The sequence below is a fragment of the Haemorhous mexicanus genome, chromosome 6, assembly GCF_027477595.1.
Source record: "Haemorhous mexicanus isolate bHaeMex1 chromosome 6, bHaeMex1.pri, whole genome shotgun sequence".
In the NCBI taxonomy this organism is placed as follows: domain Eukaryota; kingdom Metazoa; phylum Chordata; class Aves; order Passeriformes; family Fringillidae; genus Haemorhous; species Haemorhous mexicanus.
Genome location: NC_082346.1, coordinates 41132099 through 41149325, shown reverse-complemented (window position 1 = coordinate 41149325; position 17227 = coordinate 41132099).

Here is a 17227-nt window from a genome sequence, read left to right as displayed (position 1 = left end):
GAGGAAGGAACCAATTCTGGTTACGTGACTCTGGCAGGTTGCTGCTGCTGCAGGTTGCACAGACAGCAAGAAGTCCAAAGGTTATCAGGTCATCAAATGCATACAGGAGAGCTGTTTCTGTGCAGAAGAAAACCAGACTATTAGTCCCTCAGAACCTCTCAGAAAAAGGTATTTCTGACTCCTTGCGACACAGACCTCCATGATTCTGCCTGCAACAGTTACAGGCTTCAGGAACCAATTTTCTCTCAAGTAATATCAATGTTGCAGCTTATAACAAGGGTTCAGGGGTCTTGGAGGATTAATTAAGAAAGGAATCAGCTTCATAATCTAGTTTTTATGGAGATTGTATCATCATTTTTGTAACTCCATTGAATTTATTAATCATAAAATATTTGTTATATCCAGCGATGACCGTCATCGCTGTGTGGCAACAGCGAATGTTACTTCCTTGTGTCCTTCTGAGGGAAAAAATTTAGTACAGCAAGATTTAGAAAAACAAGTTTAGCAGGTACTAATCACCAAGAACGTGGCATACCTTCATGGCAAGAAAGAAATCCTGCTATCCTTCTCACCCTATCCCAGAATGCTCCCTGTGACTCCAGCTGCTTTATATTTATTTTAGTCACTCCCATTCTTGACGAGTTAGCTATGCAATCATGGGTCCCTTTCCCATCTGCTCGCCCTTGCTCAGATTACAGCCCTTGTCCTCCACTTTTCTGGCAAGCTTTCGGTGATCTTCTCATTATTCACTGCTTGGAACATATGAAAAATCCCAGTAGGATAAGGGAAGTCCTTGAACTGCTGCCAGTGTGTCATTATAAGGATGACATGCTGGCCTCAGTTTTAAAGCAATGCACCATGGTGTCATGTGGGGTTCTACAGCTGAAGTCAGCAAAGGCCTGATAATACGAGGGAGTAGAAGCAATGAAAAACAAATAATTCAATTAGACTAAATACAAATGTCTATATTCTGGGAGAAAAGATTTTATGACGGTTACAGCTCTCTGTTGAGACTTAGCAGGTACTGATCCAGAGCTTTCCCATCCTCACAGTACTGTGCAAGCCAATTGATCTTTCTATGTTTTATCCCTCAGTTCCCTGTAGGTAAATGAGGATCATAAAAAACAGCTGTCTTACAAGGTTGGTATCATGATAGATCAAGGAATGTTCAGGATGCATTTAGGTTCTGCCCTTAAAATGATGCTTTCATTTAGGTCCTGCATTTAACATGGTACCTGGAACAAGAATAAGCAGACTTGTCAATATGATCTTTTCTTAGCAATGCTATGGAGTAAAGACACGTGAATTTTACTGTATTCTGCAGCTGCAACATTTTAGGTGCACTGGTCCTGCAGCTGAATCCAAACAAGCAGAGTTTTACAGCTGCTGAAACCAAAGCAGTGCAGGCAGAGCTGCGTGTGCAGGCAGTTTCACCACGAAATGTCATCACAAGCTCCTTGAACCACCAGAGCACTCTGCTTTCCCTTGTGGGTCCCTGCCTGGAGCAGGCTCCTTCTCCTTGGCCCCCTCCTTGGGCCAGGCCCACCACTTGGCAGCACTGCTTGTTCACTGCCCTTCATCCAGGTGGGTCTGAAGGCAGAAGCAAGGCTTCCAAGGGAAATCCTTACAAACAACATGGCAAAACTTTTGCTCTGATTTGAACCATTCTGTGCTGCTGCTTAAGAATTTATAATTGTTCTGTTCCTATTTTTTGACCAAGGAAAATAAGTAAAAAACTATTTGGAAAAATGCATTCCCTAAGGAAGGCATTGTTTCTGAAAGCATTTCTTTGAAGGGAAATTAGTTATTAGTCTCTCTCTCATCTTGATGCTTAGATGTCTCAAAGAAAGAAACAAACACAAAATCCAGAAACATATACACTGTTTTTATCTGTGCTTGTTTCACAGAAATAATGTTTTCAAATTCAAAGGAATGAAGGGGTGTGAGAAATATTGAAAAGTCATGAATCAATTTCAATCAATTTTAATTCCAGTATAAGAGGAAGTAATGCCACTTGTCGAAAACAAAGCAATCATTTCTGACAGCTAAATTTGCAAGAGATTTATTGCTGTCTGGAGAGAGGTAAAGCTGAATGCTTCCCTGCTTCTACCTCCTTATTAATTGACTTCCAGTGCTGTTTGACATATTCTAGTGAAGTTTCTTTGCATCCTGTGACTCCTACTTTTCTTCCCTTAAATCACACTCCTACACAAAGAGAATTACTTTTTTTCCTAGAGTTTTAACTTGAAACTTGAATTTTGTATGCAGCTGTTTTATAAAAATATTTTTATTACTGAAAGATATATTGATTTAAAACAGGTGTTAGAAAAAATTGGAATGAGAGTTAGATTAGAATAAAATTAAAAATAAAGATAAAACTGGAGAAAGCATCAAGTCCCTCTTTTGTGTCATTTTATTGGTTTTTTACAAGCTGACTTTTCTGATACTTTTTGGTTGAAATAAGCCAAAATCCTCTGACAATGCTTATTCATCATTTAGCACCCAATAATAATTTTGACTGGCGGTTGCCTAAACATTTTACTAACTGATTTCCCCCTGAAATCTATGAGTGTTATGGATTTTACATGGATATATTGAAAAGTTGAACAATTTTGCTTTTGTACTACAAAGAAAGGCAGGAGCCTCTTCGTTTGGAGGAACACCACAAGGACTCAGCACTCCCTGCAAGGAAAACGCCCCAGTGGATGTTTTCCCTGGAAGGGGAGACCCACAATGAGGAGGTTTGCCCAAGTATCTTCAGGTTGTTAAGAGTTTTTGTCCTTTAATTCACTTATAAACACATATAGAGCTAGCTCAGAAAAACCATGAAGCAAACATCCGGATGACAAATGGTGCTGAACACCAGCTTCATTAACAAACTTATTTAATTCAGGTTTTCCACTGCTGATTTCAGATTTTTGAACTGAGGAGGAAAAATGCACTGCTCAGCAGAGCTGCTACCTTACTAACACACTCAAGCCCATGTCTGTACCTAAAGGGTGCTTTTTTCTAGCCTGTGCTGCTGCCTTTGACAGCAGTAGGGCTTGAGAGACACGTGTTTGCTTGACTGTACTGGAATTGTTATCAGCAGTGATCAAATATATTTTTTAACTTTTATATGCAATTCTGCACATAGATGTTTGAAAATTAAAATGTATTAATCTTTTCTTTTTATCTGCAACCTATCTTTTCGTAAGACAGTTTGAAGCAAGTCACATTTTCCACTAAAAATTTAATGTTAAAAGCAAGAGGTTAACAATGTTTAATTTCAACAGGTTAACAAGGGTCTAGTATCAAACTTTCATTCCACACACCAGGACTGCTACAAACACAGATCTAATCCACATTCTTCTGGTGTACCCAGGGTGTCAGAAGCCCTGGACTCAGATGAGCATTGGAAAATCTCCAAGATAATAGCAGTGGAAGACCCTGGAAGTCTTGCATTTGGCAGGAGATGTTAAAAAAGAAAAAAAAAGGAAAAAAAGGGGGGGGGAAGACAAAAAGCCCCCCACAACAAAACAAACAAAAAACCACACTGCAGTGTGTACCCCACTTGAAATACACAGTATCAGGAGAGGATTTAATTTGGCAATTTAAAAATTTGAAGATAAATTCATTTACTATTCTTGAAGAGATGATAGCCCTGCCTTTTCTACGAGATGTGTTTTGCACACTCATTCATACACACGAGGGAAGAAGCTCGATTCTTCTGTGCCCATTACTTGTGTAATTCCCCCAGCACAGTGAAGGCAGCTGTAAGGGCTCCTTGCATCATTAAAGACCATAGGACTGGGCCCATCTTTTGTTACGGATGTTGAGATTGAGATCATTGTAACAAGTAACTTTCACAACTCTCAAAATACTGAGAAACAAGTATTTCATCTTAGATTTCACCCCTGAAGTCTGTCATTACCATTACCCTCCAAAGAGAGCCCACAAAGCAAAAGTATATTTTCAGACATTCAAGAGGCTGTCAATGTGACACCCAGTCTTCCAGGCAAATTCATTAGGCCAGAATTAAATACTTACTGGGGAGGAAAATATAGGAAGAGAAACTTCAGCCTTTGTCACCCATACTTTTGTTAACCTAGACTCTGCCAGATTTGCCGCATGTCACAACCGGTGCTTGCCGGGGCCATTGAGGCAACAGGAATGCATTTGCTTTGTGAAGTAGTTTCCGCTTGCATGTGACAAAGCAGCTAGCTGGCTAGTCAGCCCCAGTCAGTGTCTATTTATGGCAAAATGTCAAAAAAGAATGTCCTGCATTTGTGGCTCAACAATAATGAACATGGCTAAATCTGAAAATGAACAAAGGGAAGTGAACAGCTTTTTAAATCCTGAAGAACATTCGATTCTTGGTGTCCTTTTTGTCCCGATTGTTTGGGCTGAAGGCTATGAAAGGACCACCTGTTGGGCTGCCATTTTGGGATTGTGCTAAATGCAGGGATTGCATGAAAGAACACTTTCCAAAATAACCTGGTATTATTATTCACTTATTTTATAGTAAATCTGCATTCAGAATCTGCAGGAAAGTATAAGGCTTTTTTTCCTAAGTGAAATTTAAAGCTGTAAGTTCTCTATAAACACACTTACTGCGGATGCATGATTTTATAGTGACAATCATGATTTTTTTAAAGGAGCTCAATTAAGCCTTTGATACAGCAGTAAGTTCTTCTGTAATAGAAAACCAACCTTGTAAAGTAATAAGATGAAGGAGTGATTAAGTTATGAAGGACCGAGTATCTCTGAGGATTAATTTAGTAAGAACCACTTGCACAAAATGTAACTCAGGTATTTATTTTGCTCCTGGCACAAACTTGAAATTTTTAGTGAAGGCAATTATTTTTTAATATCCATGAGAATGTTCTCGAATGTAATTTGCTTTTGCTCAGAGGTTTCACTGAATTATGCTAGGATTTTACCGAATTTTGAGAAAGCTTACCATAAACCAGTGTAAACATTTTATTTAAAAACATGAAAGCAGTATTCTGTTTTCTATGGATTTTTTTTGCCCACGGTCAAATGATAATGATTTGTTACATAGTCAAATAAAGAGAAATGTTGCCTGAATTAAAAAAAGAAAGAATCATTTGTGTTCTATAAACATCAAATCATCCAGCTGAAAGTTTTGAAGTTGAGATATTCACACGTAGAAACTTCCACCTGATTCCAACAAACACACCCATTAACGTATTAACAAAGCAAACCTTCCTATGGCTCCTGAATAATCTCTGTTTAGAGCCAATGGTAATGACACGTAGAAGAGCAAGGAACAAATGTGTTTTCCAAAATGTTTTCTTTTTACACCCATGGTGAATTCTGAAGATTTTGATACGTCCCATTTACTATCTTATTTTTTCTTAAATATAGATGCCTATGTAAATTTATTGACATTTGTATGGTATTTACCAGGATGAGCAATGAGCCTTCTCTGTGTTTTGTATCTGAACTTACATTCTCATATCATGCTACACAATGCACATTTTGAAAAACTTTATATGACTTTTATCTGACTTCATGATCGGAGCTTGTTTACACAATTAATTGGAGGGATAGCAGAGAGGGTTTTGCACATGAGTAGCTGGATGTATTTCCAGCTGCTTTCACCAGTTTTAAGCACAAAAGTTATAACTAAAACTCAGGCAGTAGATCTCTTGGGTTTTGCTTATTTTTCATCCTCAGAAAATTAAGGCAGTTGTACAGCTGAAAACAAGCCATAAAGACATTAGTGTAGGTAAAAGAGATCTTGTATCCTAGAAACCTCCTATATATCTCAAAGTAGCAGAAACTGAGCTTAATGCACCACGATTTTTGCAAATAAACCAGGATTTTAAATCTATCACAGTCAGTTAAAGTGACTCTTAGAAAATAATTATTTTGTTGGTCAAACAAAACTGCTAGTCAAGCAGATTTTTACATGTGGATTGAACTATATTTCCTCCATTGAAGAAGAATGAGATTTAATGTGGCTATCAGTTCAGATGGGGAAAAGGTGAGGTGGAACAGCGTACAATGCTCGAGTATAAATTAGTGTCTGGGTTTATTGTTCACACTGCCATAAAAGGTATGTACTACATGCAGCTATTCTATTAGAGAATTATGGAAACTGAAGCTAGTGAGCAAAAATAACTTATATCTGAATTAAAATATGTATCTTTGGGAGAGGCAATATGTTTGGAACCCTGAGGGTTAATGAGATGTAAACTGGTGAAGGGGGGAGAGGAGATAAGGGAAAAAACAGAAGCTGAATAGATGAAAGAAGTGATTCTGTGGGAAGCATTGTTGATAACAGCTAGGTGTCAGAAGCAAACTAGAAAAATGGGAAATGCTTTAACATTGGCAGGAAAATAATATTAAAAAAAAAAGAACTTATACCACCTAGTAAAAAGAAAAAGAAAATAAGAAATAGTAAAAGGCTTTCAGGCTTTCTTGGTACGCATCAATGAAAAATAGTGCAAGCAAGCAAGAAAGAAAGCATTGAAATGGAACCTCTCCGAAGGTATCTTGGGGAGAGGGGCTCATTGTCCCATTCTTTTCACATCAAGAATTTAATTTTACATTCTCTTTGTCTGTCTTGAGATATACTTGCTTTTATTCTACACCGGTTACCTTTTTTTCCTTTTCATCCACTTAGGTAGCCTACACTGGCAGAGAGAGAGCCAGAATGGGAGAAATCTAGCCATGAATTAAATCATCTGGCTGTCCCCTGCAATGTGATTCTTGAATAAAGTTCGAACTGCACTCAAATGCAGAGTGGCATCCTCTTTCCTGAATACTAGAGGGAACTGCAGCTCTTTAATTTCCCTCATTTTCTGTTCCCATTTTAACATCTGTCTTTACAGAGCAATTACATGGCTGTAGCATCCAGATTTCATTATGCTCCTGCTACACAGGATGCAGATATACCTTACAGAACTTGATTACCTAGACTTCACTTTCAGCAACTTCTACAAAAAGGTACCAACTTATATTGTCCCTCTGAAAAAACCTACAGTAAACTGTTATTAGCAGAACATAAAAAACCCCCAAAAGCTATTTGCTTTTTAGCGCCAGGGACATTCCGGTTCTTATGTACGTAAACTGTTTACACCCATCCCCCATGAATTCCTAAGACAGTTTCTCTTATATTAAGCTTCCTTTTGGTGCCCATAGCAACACCATCTAGTACTGAAATGTTCCTGCAGGGTTTGCAGGAGTCCTTTCAAAACAAGATGCTGATTCTGCAGTTATTGCACACCCAGCTACTTGTATCAGATTCATAGGCTGAATCCTCAATAGCACATGGAAGGCAATTCTTGTGGCCACTGACAGTCCTCATCATCATTAGGGACAAAACATGTTATGTATGTTTTGGTTTGTTTGGATTTTCTTCCCAAAACCAACTTGAGTTTTTTTGAGTTTTGCATTTTGGGTCTACTTAACTGTTTGAAGAAATGGAAGAAGGGGGTGGGCTTTGCAATTTGAGATGATTCTGCTATTTTATTTTCGTTTATCTGTCTCCAAACACACTGACACGCAAGTTGATCTCTGCCCTTTTGTATGTAGCTTGGGAGATACTTTCTGATCTTAGGGTAATGGTGTGAAGGCAGAAAAGGTACACTTGGTTAAGAACCAAAGTGGGAGAAGTTCATGGGAAGTCCCAATGGCTGGCTCCTGCAGCTCGGGAACTTTTACCAGAGCTAGTGCACTGGGAGCCCAGGTCCTCTGGGATATGTGGTGGGGGTCAGAGTCACCTACAGTGAGCTGGAACTCGGCAGAAGCCATGGATGTACATGGTGGGGCAAAAGGGAAGAGCCCGTGTCATTGCCACTGCCCCACCCACCTGTGTGCATCGGGGCTGAGGAGGCTCTAAAACCACTGTGAGCCTGCCTGCCTCCATGCCTTGTGCCTGCCTGCTGGACGTGTCAGCAGATTTCCATTGCAGTGCAGAAGGCTGAGGTATCCCAGGGTGTGCCCAGAGCCTCATAGCCCCCGGTTCCAGATCATCAGGCTGAAAAGAAATGATGCAGCTTTCAACCACCAGAGTCATGCCCATCGTCAGTGCCAGTCATCGATATGATTTTGGCTAAAAAAATGGAAAGGATCAGGGTAGTGACAATACTTTGTTCGTTCATTCTGAAAACTGTATTTCATTTAAATTCTGTGTTGTGCCATGCTGCGTGCTGGAAAATGTACCCTAGGATATTTTTAAAGCTATGAAAGTTCAGTAAATGGAGACTTCTCTGCAGGACTCTGCTATTAAATCTTTGCTGGAAAGTGGGAGCCACGTCCATTAAAAAATTCATGTTCTGGTAAGACTAATCACATCTTTGTACTACTAAAGTATGCTTGAATTCAGATGTTAATCGCATAAATATTTGCCAGTTATACGTTGCGTAGAACAAACGCCACAGTTTGGCAGGGTTAAATAACCCCTTATCTCTGAAGTTATCTTGAGAACGTGGAAATATTTGGGACATGTGTTCAGGGTGAGGTGGAACGCTCACCACAGGGAGGCAAAAACAATCCCTTCCCTTGCCATGGTTTAGCAAGAGGAAAGTTCACCTGGAGTGCAGCTGCAGGACCCTGTGCTGTGCACGGCAGTGCAGGCTGAGCTCTGCTCCCTGCTCTCAGCACCCCGAGCAGGGCACGGGTGCTGCTGGTGGCTGTAACATGGAGATAATATTTGGCCTTTGTACAGAAAGGGGGCAAGGGGTGGTAAAGCCCCCTCAGCCCTGCTATTGCTCTGAGAGAAGCCTTGCCTGTGGTGGCAAGGAATCAGATTCAGGTGTGCAGCAGGCTTGTGCTTGGGATGGAAAAACAAGGCCTGGCAAAAGGGAAAGCTTGAAACTCCTTTGCAGGTGATGGGCCACCAATCTGGGCTGGCTTTAGCAGTCATTCCACAGCAGGAGTTCAGCTGGACAAACAGTGTCTGGAGGTGCAGCATGCCCACGTTTCCTCCTTGCAACCTTCACATATACTGTGCAAAAGGCATGATTCTGAATAATTAGGAATTTGCTTCCAAGTTTAATTTTGAATTTACTGTTCATTAAAAAATAAAAAGTTTTTTTAAGGCTCAAATACCCTTTTCAACTCACAAGGAGATGTGAATGACTCCTAAAATTACTATTGGGCAATCATATTTTTACCTGATGTCATTCTTCCTACCCAGCATTAAATTCCCCATTACTGATAATTACCTCCTTGTATGGTCATTACGATATTGCCTTGAGCAAAATCATGATCTCAGGAAATTTCCTTTGTTTCAAGGCTAGCAATCTGGTAAGCATATCTAGCCCACTGGACAGTTTCTTCCACCCTTCTGGGAATACAGCTCGTGCAGAGGAAAACCAAATTGGGGGTAGTATCGTCTGTGTTGCAGGAACAGGGGATTACAGTGGGGAGGAAAGGATGAATTTGCAGCCCAGTGTGGATCTGGCAGGATTTATTTGGTAATTTGATCAAGAAGTGCTACATTAACATTTCTGTTCTGGACAGGGTCAGAGCACAAAGCTGGAGTTAGAGGTAGCATCCAAACGTACCAAATTGCTTGATCCCGGCTGGCACAAACAGGACTAGACAGGAGTTTGAAAAAAGAGAGATAAAAAATCTGGACCAGTACTTTTGTTTATAAACACAAGGGCTAGAATTGTAATTTTTACAATTGGTTTATACTGAATCATAGGTTATCATCCTGGGTGGGGTTTTGCATTTGTTTATTTGGTTTTCTGTACTCATCTTTCTATCTTTTTTTTTTTTTAGGGAGTGTTTCTTTTATGCAATGGAGTCCTGATGCTACACTAACCTTGAGGAAAACCCATTTTTGTTGTGATGGGTTTTAAGTAGAAGCTGCAAAATGTGGAAATATTTTCTTCCACTTCATAAGAAAATTTCTCTTGTGAAGAAGCATTAATCTGCAATGTTAACAAAATATCCAGTTCACACGAGGCTGCATCTTCCTTGTATTTGTTTGCTATTTAGATTTCAGAAAGATCCAACATGTGGGGTCCAATTCATAGCTTAATTAATTTTCATTTATGCTTGTATAAGTCTGTTGCTTTTGAGTTATTTTAAATTCTTTTGGGTTAATTTAAATAGTAAAAAAACCTCTCAAAGCTTATGCTGCCTCTTTCTGAATGTCCAGAAAGTTCCTGGAAAAACTCACAATGAAATTTTTCTCAAGATGGTCTGTAATGATAATAATAAATCACATACAATGTTGCCTGTGTGCATGTGAGGAAACGCACACTTTATAAAAAACAATGAAAAAGAAATTAAGAGAAGAAAAATTAGTAAATGCAAGAATTCCTGTGTAACTCGTGGCTGTCAGGTTGCTCTCAGTGCTAAACCTTGTCCCAGTTCTTAATCCAGACTTGCAGTCTGTGTTTCTTGCAAGGGAAATCCTAGCCTGCCTTCCAGAAAACTCTTTTGCTACACGTAGCTGCAAAGGAGAGGAAATCTGGGCTCGTGCCCAGCTATCCTTAGCTTCAAAAAATTCTCTCTCCTGATAGTCAGAATCAATATTTACCAAGTCAAGAAATGCCACTCCTCATCTGAGCACCCTGAATGCTTGTACCCAGTCATAACCCATCCCTTTGTTATCATTTTGCTCTGTTGAACGAACACGGGTTCTTTTCCTGGAATTATAAGAAATCATAATTGTTGATGGAAGAAGTTATTTTTTAACAACTAAAGCAGTAATCAGATATCTGATATAAAAGTCTGGAGAATGAAGCATAGTTAATTTAAGAGAAATTATGAATTTCATCCCCTGAAACTATAGAAACTGTGCAGATTAGTTGCTTTTAATCCCATTTAACTACAGCTGCCCATTTCATTCTTCTAATCTTTCCTCACAAAAACATCCTTCCAACTTCTCAGTCATGTTTTCTATCCTCCTTGGAATTTCTCTCTATTTGTCTACATATTTTGAGCATAAAGAGAGGCCCACGGAGAATGCAGGATTCTAGGAGGGATTCTGTCACCATTGTGCTAAATCCGTAATTAAAAAGGGTTAAAGTTAATATATTTAAGCTACAACAGCGAAACCACTTGATCACACATGACAACAGAAGTATTTATAATTACAATGATTGTCTTACCTCTCAAATGGTCAGACTTAGAGTGTTTAATCTGTATAGACTTGTTTTCTATAATGAAGATTTTAAGGACATTTCCAACACAGTGCAATTTCCACTTGAATTGTGGAAAGTGAACTATTTTTAAAGGGTTTTTAGAAATCTTGATTTTGGTCTGCAAATAACGACCTCCTTCCTATCCACCTTCACTTTAACACTGTTCTTTCTATCTCAGTGTGGCAGGACCCCTGCGTTACAGCAGCACCCTCCGTATGCAGCCAGGCAGGCAGGCAGGATGATGCACAGTAGGAACCACAGCTGCAAATAACATTTCCAAAACATTTTTCTGCACTTTTACTGAGATGCTTAAATAACACAGTTGTGATGAGGAAAACCCACATGTTCAATCCATCAAGCATTAACTGAATGCAAACAGAATTTGCTTGTGTAAATTTTATTATTTAAACGCTCTCTAAACAGTGTTGAAAAAAGCCCAGCTGTGTACAGGAACCCCAAAGCTATTGACTGCCAGGGTGTAGTATTACACTCTGAGACACCAGAGATTACAGTTATACAACCATAATGTCCTTGGTTTATTACTTTTCTGACCTATAACTGAAACTGTGAATAATTTTAAATTCAAGAGCAACATTTGTGCCACTGATGGGCATGAACACACTGCCTTGGAACCCCTCTCATGCACTGGGACCCCAACAGGATCATGACAGTTCCCACCTTAGAAAAGTCCCTGACCTGAAAGGCTTCCCCCAGGCAAATTTTCTCAGTAGTTTGCATTGTCAGACTTACAGGCATAGGGTTCAGGAAGTCTGGGGGTTGGGGTTTTATTTTTGTTTTGTTTTTTGGGCTTCTTTGGGGGGTGGGCTTGCAAGGGTTTTTGGTGGGGTTTTTTGTTTTGTTGAGAGGTTTTTGTGGTTTTTGTTTGTTTGTTTGAGGGTTTTTTGGGGGGGGTTGGTTGGTTGGCTGGTTTTGGTTTTGTTGGTTTTTTTTTGGGGGGGGATGTGCTTTTTGTTGTTATTGGCTGTTTTGGGGTTCTTTTCCCAACCAGTGATGCTATGGAATTAATCCAAACCAGCAACTTGTGAAAATAAATTGTGTTCCCTCCAAAGACTAATTTAATGGTACAAAGCACATATGCATGCGTACCTTACCCCACCCAGACCCACCTGCACAATTACACACACACACATTTACATGAGTAGATTAACTGCATCTAAAAATTAATTACTTATCTGTATGCACACGTGTCATTAAGATTTATAAAGCCTACGCAGAGATTTAGCTACAGGTTCTCCTTAGTTTTCTAAAAATTTGGATCATGGTATGGTCCTGATGCTTTTCATCCCTGTGCTCTTTACCCACACACCATCAGCATGTGATGTGCATTTGTATACAGTACAGACAGGTGTCAGGGGAAGATGTATATAATCTATGTATCTGTATATGACCATCATGCATTATTTATAAAACGAGTTTATTGCATATACAAACAATAATTATTCTAAACATGCAATTATATATCCATATTTGTATGTCTATATAGATTTTTTTGTCCTTAATGGAAAACTTGAACTGCAAGCAGCCATGTCAGAACTCAGATGGTTAACATTCACTTCTTGCTGTTTTATTGCATATTACTGTGCGCTCCTGAGCAGCAGGAGCAGATTCAGGCAATTACAATCAAGTCAGGGCACACGCCGTGGCTGAGCAACACGATCATGATGAGGATACTGATGAGGCACTTATCGAAAACCCCACATCATCCACACTCATCAGCCACAACATGTCACCCCAAATGAGGCATCAGCTGCCTTCAAATGGCTCATTGCACACTGTTTACAGCTTTCTTTGGACCCACTTTTGATTTTGCGGTCAGGACTTAGTTCAAACAGCAGCTGACTGGCACTGGCAAGCCTCGGGATTCAGCCGAGCCGACTTCCCAGGAGTCGGGAGTGTTTTGACACGGGGCCTGACCAACGGAGAGGAAAGGTCCCAGTTCAGCCCCCCCCCAAAACATCAGTCCCTCCGAGAGTGGGAGGATGAGTTATTTCAGAAGAGTTTGAAATCAAAAGAGGAGGGGCAGCACAAGAGAGGGGAAAAGCAAGCAAACAAACAAACAGCCCAGCAGCACTTTCTAGTATTTTTTATTTCCTGCCTCCACCTTAAAAAGCAGACAGCAAAGGGAAATCTGGCAGAAACACTTTGGACCAGAGCCCTGTCCTTTCTGGGACCCCTCGAGTCACTTCCATGGTGTGAAAGGGTCTTTAAAGTGGGGGCACAAGTCATGGGTTCTTTATTCAGAACTGTGTGGGACTTGCTCTAAGCTGGTCAGAAAAGTTTTCCTGAGCTGCAAACTCCCCATTACTTACTTGGATTCAGGGAGACCTTTCTTTCTTATTTAGTTATTTCTCCATAAAGCAAGCAAACAAGAAAGAATGAGCAAGGAAGGATGAGAACCCATGAATGGTTTCTCGGAATCAGCCCCCTGCCTGAATGAGGGTCAGGGATGAGCCAAAAAGGAACAACTCCAAACCAGAGATACAGACAGTAACTTCTTCCAGCCAGCTGATGGGCATTCAAAAGAGGGATTTAGAGATTTACTGGAATAGCAAAGATCATGTCCAGACCCTTGCCTAAACCAAGTGGAGTGAGAACTCTGATTGGTTACTGCCACAGAGCATCACCCTGGGCTGAACTGGAGTGGAGATGCTTTCTCCTGCCACCACTGCATGGAAACAGGCATTTCTGCAGCATTAGATTAGAACTAATTTGTTTTGACAAATAGAGATTTTTCTACTGAGAAAGTGCTGTGTCATGGAGCCCCTGACACCCTGCCAAATAGAGGTGAAATGACCTCAAGGTGAATAGAAATCCAGTCCTTGAACTTAAGATGTTAGCTGATGAAAACATGTACTAATCAATTATTGTCAGTTCATATCTGTTTATGTGAGAGACTGGAAAAAAATGCAGCTATTTTATCTTATCCCTCTTTCTTTTATATCTCACAGTAGCTCATGAAATTATTTTATTCATTAAAGACAAAGATCAAAATCCCCAGACAATTGGCTTCTCTACCAATTAAAATCTTATTTTACAAATACACAAGCTTATAAACTGAAACCTGATTCTCTGATCTTCCAGGGCCATCTTAGGACTGTAAAGCAAATAAACTCTGTCTGAGTTTTCAACTGAGGTGTAGGATTTTTTATATACATATATGTAGTTACCTTTATGGTCACAGTGCAGAATGCCTCAATAGCTCTCAAATTCTACAAGGCAGCAAATTCCCTCTGGATTTCAAATTGTAGCAGCATATTGCATTGTGAAAACATTTGAAGCAAAAATAGAGGATCCATGAAGGTTTTCCTATATTTATACATATATTTGAGGGCTTTTTATGTTTGCTACTTTCATTTCTACCCTGTGTTGCCCAATGCGTTTTCTCTTAGGGACAGATTCCTTCTGCTGCTTACAGAGATTTTATTTACTGCTAAATAGAGGAAAACTATTTTCTAAAATGGCAAAATAGATGGTTCTAGGAGGGACAGAAAATAATCTGTACCATCTGTTTATCAGTCTTATTTACTGAGACTTTTTTTTTTTTCCCCCCAGGGTTAGCAAATGTACTACACAAGTCCTAAACCCACTAATACCCTCAGAATAGCTTTAACTTATTGTTAGGGCTCCTATCATGCTCTCCTCTCTGTGGTGCACAGCAATATGAGCAGGAGGAGGAGGAGGCAAGAGTGTGCATGCGTTAGGATGCCACAGCATAAAATCCCTGAAAACTGCTTGACCGAAATAAAATTGAGCTGCTCGGCACAGCGCTGCAAAGACACGAAACTCTGTGTGAATGATGCTAGATAAGAACTGAAGCACCGGTGGTAAAGCATCCTAATTACAAACCTGCGGTGCAGGCGGAATAATGGACAGAGCGGCAGCTCTTGTGGCTGTGTAAAAAGGAGTGGAAGTTTGCATTTTGGTGGCTGTATCTTGAATTGAAAGGGGGGGGGGGAAGGTGAAAGAGAGAGAGAGACTGTGTGTGTGTGTGTGTGTGTGTGTGTGTGTGTGTAAAGAACTGTTTTTGGGTCATCATCTTACGCTCTTTGTGATGCACATTCTAATTTAGGCAAAAGGGATGCATCTTTCAAATGCAGATCATGTTTGCATTAGAAGAGCAATGAGAACACTTGTCACTTTCAGAACATTTATGTGCTAGAAGTACTGTTAGCAGAAGAGCAGTTTAGATAAATTCAAGACTTTTTTTTGCTGATCACAAACATTAAGCTTCACACCTGAAACCCTCAACCCCCTGCTGTGCTCTAATCCTAGCACCATTCACCCTTAGAGACTCAAAGTGCTGTGCCACTGCTCTCAAACATTTGATTGCCCTTACTTTGAATGCCACCACCTGCAAAAATGCCTTTTTATTCCCTTTGAGCCTCTTGAGAAGGAAGTAAAAATGATAATTCATGACAAACATTAATTAATTGTTTACAAGATGATCTTTTCTTTTTCTAACTTCTGTTCAGCAGACATGTTGAGCTGCAAGACTCCACGCTTGATGCCAGAGCTTGTCAAGAGGTCTGCATTGTTGTTTATCACTCAGGCATAGGATAGACTGCAGGTCATTGTTTCTGCAGTTCAAGTAGGACTGTCTAGCTCTTGTTTGAAGAATGGAAGTGCCATGCATGAGTTACCCAGTATAAAAGAACTACCGGTTCTAAGGAGGAACGGGGATTTAGCTTCCACTGCAGAGTAAATAAACATTTTTCACCATCTCTCGCTCCATGTGATTTTGGAAAGGTCAAGAGGTGCCATTACAGTATTTTAAAAGCTTCAAATTATGTTTAAATAACGTATCACTAAACTCAGAGAAATCTTATCAGAATTTAGGAACCTATTGTCGTACTTTTAGTTCTCGAATTCACCATCAGGGGAAGACGTGTTTTGAAAGGAATGTGCTGCTGTGAGGAAGGCTGAGATTACTCAAGGCTTCTACCCCAAACTAAAGCATACACCCTTCCCCCCCAGCAATGATTTAACTGAGTCCTGAAATTCAAGAATTAGATTGACCAAAGATGTTACAGTTGTAATAACTGACAGGAGTATCCCAATGACAGACTAAAAGAAAAAAGTACAGTCACCTAAAGTCATTTAAAAATTTAAAACAATGCCACCGAAATATTGAAATCTGGGCAGCAAAATTTCTTTCACAGAATTATGCTGCTAAAGATGAGCAAACAGGTTTGGAAAGGAACTCAGCTGCCACTGCCTGGCTGAATTCATTATAAAGTGTGGTGAACAGCACCTTTACAGATCAAACCTTTTATTTACTCTTTTTTTATTTTTAATACATGTAAACATATGTTTATTTACACATATGTAAGCACACATCTTGAAAATGTTGCTCTAATCCTCTTGAAAAAAAAAAACCAATTCCAAGAACTTTAAACCACATCAAAAGTCTGGCAAAAAAAAAGGTAAAGAGAGTGAAAGGTCTTACTTGTAGGAAGTGTACAGTAATACAGCTTCTCGCTGAACTCTGGTTTCCACATTCCAAATTAGGAGCCCTTAGATCACGGCTGCAAGGCTAAAAATCAATGATATTTTCTGAGTCAATACTAAGGGTTGCACTTAACAGACGTGGAGACTAATAAGGTATGCAGAAGGAGTAAAAGCAGTGCACAAAAAATTCAGGCCTTCGTCTTGGCGACGATCCAGCACAATGATGTTTCAACCAGATTTGAAAAAAAAATAAAAAAAATCAATAACATCTGTGGTATAATGGTTAATTAAAGAAGCTCTTCAGCAAAGCTCAAGATGAGAGGCTCGGCCTGAAATTCAGACAGCTGAAGCTTGATTATCAGGAAAGAATGCTTTTTTAGCTATGAGTGGATAGGCCAAAAGCTGCAATGTGTGGAAATGGGGGAAAAATTGCTTTTATTTTAACTTTCTTTAAGTAATCAATACATGGTTTTCACCTGCATTAGGAGCTGTTCAGAGCAAAAGCCTCTTTCTATACGTCTATATAAATATAATGCATTCCCTTTGGAATCTATAGCTTTAGAAAAACCCAGCAAAGATGAGCAGAGTGGCTGCCTGATCCTAATTCACAAATTCTCCACTTTCCCTCCCCAGCCTCAGTGCTT